General features: G+C 47.9%; 1 protein-coding gene across 1 annotated transcript in view; it reads left to right on the forward strand.

Moving 5' to 3' along the window:
* The first annotated feature begins 238 nt into the window (after positions 1–238).
* LOC106813267 (alpha-1,3-mannosyl-glycoprotein 2-beta-N-acetylglucosaminyltransferase-like) overlaps positions 239–3,686 on the forward strand; it is a 35,416-nt gene continuing 31,968 nt past the window's right edge. The window contains exon 1 of the mRNA XM_014817367.1: positions 239–417. The gene's annotated coding sequence lies outside the window, so the exon portion shown is untranslated. The remainder of the gene's footprint in view (positions 418–3,686) is intronic.

The following is a 3,686-nucleotide window of genomic DNA, read 5'->3' on the forward strand; positions in this document are numbered from 1 at the left end:
TATCAGCTCTGTACACGTATGCGCGGTAGATCTGCCTCTCTCTGGCCATAATAAATATATTCGCCTCCGCCCTCCCGCCTCCCCCCGCCGCGACTCCCCACCTTCCTCCGCCACTCTCCGCCTCCCTCACGCCTCTCCCCGCATCCCTCCGCCTCCCACACGCGCCACCGGGAGGCTGAGAGTAGCCGCGTGTGTCTGCGATGTAGCGGCTGCATGCAGGCTCCCGCAGTCTGTCGGCGCGTGAGCGCTGCAGCGGGCCGCCAGCACGTGCGATGCTAGCGTGTAGGCGATGGTTGCACGACAAGACGGCGACGACGACGGCGGCGGGAGAACTCGTCGCTATGGTTGTGATCGAGTTTGATCAGTGTGCAGAGATGGAAGCACCAACAAGATGCGCACCGCTGGTGGTAGGACGCCGTACGTATGCCAACATGGGTGTATGGTTGGGATGATGATGTGGTGATGATGATGATGATGATGATGATGATGATGATGATGATGATGATGATGATGATGATGGTGGTGGTGAGGAGGATGGTTATGATGATGATGATGATGATGCTGATGATGGCAATGGCGATGGTGGTGGTGGTGGTGATGGTGGTGGTGATGATGATGACGATGGTGATGGTGATGATTATCATGATCATGATGATGGCTATGATGGCGGTGGCAGCGGCAGCATGGGTTTTTGCTGCTGCTGCTACTGCTGGCACGGGTATTGTTGTTGCTGCTGCTTCTGTTGCTGTTGCTGCTGCGGTTGTTGGTGTTACTAATGCTACTGCTGTTACAGCTGTTTGTGTTGCTATTTGTGTTGATGATGGTGTTGATACAGAGGCTGGAGTTAATCATCCGTTTGATTAGAAACACCTTTCGTGATCAGATGGGCGGCTGAGGCTGTCACCAGATGTGCTTCAACCTTATTATTCCTCAGAAAACAAAACAAAAATGATACCGAGAAATGAGTATCTGCTAGACATAGCGACGAAGGTACGATGACGAAGGTATAGCGTGAGATTTTGCGCGCGTCTGCAAGGCGTTGTTATCGTCTGTTAGTCGTGCGCACGCACGTCGTACGTAGTTACAGACGCGCCGCTTTCGCAGACGTTTATAATACATTAGTCTAGTTTGCCAACAACTATCGCGAGCTGTTACGTCTCGGTTATATCAGTGCGTGTGCTGTATATGGTATCAAGCTCTTGAAGTACGTATAGACATACTTAATACACTCTTGACGGTATATGTGGTGGCGGGGCGATGGAAGGGTGAAGGGGGTTAGGCGACGTAAGAGTTCACGTTTTGACAAAACAAATGTGATTTAGGAGGTGAAAAAGATCGATTTTAACGCCCGACTGAAAGTCGTTTTGTTGACAGCATAGAGGACGCATGTAAGGAGACTAATTGGCTGGCCTACTTCATATATTATTTTCATGGTTGACAGAACGGTCTCTATCGACAGAAGGTCACACGGTGGTGAGTGACTAGAGCACGCGGCTGCGACTCGTGTACATGTTGTCATCGTGATGAATAGTGTAGTTAGTGAGTGGGTGTGTGTCATAGTGGGTGTGTCCGCTCGGCGCACTGCTAGCTGACACAGCACGCAACTCCCAGCACGTACGTGTGTGCGTGCGTGCGTGCGTGCGTATACGTACGTGTGTGTATATATAACCTTTCAAATATTGACGGTGTTTGGTGAGTGAAACCAGCAGGCGACCTAGCGACCCCACCAACCTCGTGGATGTAGTTACTATAGCGTGTCCTCATCGCACCCGATGACACGAATCTCCGTCGCTTTGTCTACACCTAGATCGGACCGATGTCTCGTAAGTCCACTAACTTTACTCGATTTGCGATCATTACATGGAAATGATGAAGTCTTGGATGAAAGGGTCTTCTATCCGCGTACGGACGTGTTGAAAGGCTTGTTGGTCGGAGGGCTATAGTATATGCGGAGAGTTATGTAGTAACGTTGTTTGTCGCGAGGGCTATAGTATATGCGGAGAGTTATGCTAGTAACGTGTGTTAGTCGAGAGGCTATAGTATATGCGGACTAGTTATGTTAGTACACGCTGTAGGTCGGGAGGCTATAGCTAATACTGCCGGATAGTTATGTAGTAACGTTGTAGCGTCGGAAGGGCTATAGTATAGCGGAGAGTTATGTAGTAACGTTGTATGTCGCGAGGGGCTATAGTATTATGCGGAGAGTATGTAGTAACGTGTATAGTGTCGGCAGCGGCTATAGATATGCGGAGAGTTATGTAGCTACACGTTGTAGCTCGGAGGGCTATAGTATATGCGCGCAGAGTTTAGTGTAGTAAACGTTGTTTGTCGGAGGGGCTATAATATATGCGGAGTAGCTTATGTAGTGAACGTTGTTTGTCGCCGAGGGCCTATAGATATATTGCGGAGAGTTATGTAGTAAGCGTTGTGGTCGGAGGCTATAGTATCATGCGCGAAGTTAGTAGTTAGTAAGCGTTGTTAGCGTCGGAGGGCTAATAATAATCTATGCGGGGAGTTATGTAGTAACTTTGTTTGTCGCGAGGGCTATAGTATATGCGGAGAGTTATGTAGTAACGTTGTAGGTCGGAGGGCTATAGTATATGCGGAGAGTTATGTAGTAACGTTGTTTGTCGCGAAGGCTATAATATATGCGGAGAGTTATGTAGTAACGTTGTACGTCGGAGGGCTATAGTATATATGCGGAGAGTTATATGTAGTAACGTTGTAGGTCGGAGGGCTATAGTATATGCGGAGAGTTATGTAGTAACGCTGTTTGTCGGAGGGCTATAGTATATGCGGAGAGTTATGTAGTAACGTTGTTTGTCGCGAGGGCTATATATAGTATATGCGGAGAGTTATGTAGTAACGTTGTTTGTCGCGAGGGCTATAGTATATGCGGAGAGTTATGTAGTAACGTTGTAGGTCGGAGGGCTATAGTATATGCGGAGAGTTATGTAGTAACGTTGTTGGTCGCGAGGGCTATAGTATATGCGGAGAGTTATGTAGTAACGTTGTTGGTCGCGAGGACTATAGTATATGCGGAGAGTTATGTAGTACCGTTGTTGGTCGCGAGGACTATAGTATATGCGGAGAGTTATGTAGTAACGTTGTTGGTCGCGAGGGCGATGCGTGTGTGTGTGTGACTAGCAGGTGATAGATTCTCGTTTAGATATGATCGACTGTACGTTGCTACACAGTAGCTGTGCATCGCTAGAAGAGGCCAGTCTGGCTATTCAATACTCGGTGTGTATGTGAAAGCGCGCAAGTCTGCTTTTAGCTAATAATACATATATTAGACATGTATTATTATTATACATGTATTATTATTATACATGTATTATTACATGTGTTATTAGCTCTTGACTGTAGTATACTCGTGTAATGTTGGTACGCACGCACGCGTGCACATATCACATGTTCTTCAACAGTACGACTCACTCTGTCTGTACAAGCCTACCAACCCAGCACTGAGAGATAGACGAGCACACTACAGCTCGCCCCTATACACAGATCGATAGCCACGTCCTATCTACATCTTCTGTGCCACGTTCACCCAGTAACGCGCGCACTGGCAACCACGCGCGCACTGGCAACCTGTTTTCACTGTCACACACATCTCTGTCAATTCTATCGTTCTCTCGCTTTCTCTCTATCTCTGTCTCTCTCTCTCTCTCTCTCTCTCTCTC

Source organism: Priapulus caudatus, unplaced genomic scaffold (genome assembly GCF_000485595.1).
Source record: "Priapulus caudatus unplaced genomic scaffold, Priapulus_caudatus-5.0.1 Scaffold747, whole genome shotgun sequence".
NCBI lineage: Eukaryota > Metazoa > Priapulida > Priapulimorpha > Priapulimorphida > Priapulidae > Priapulus > Priapulus caudatus.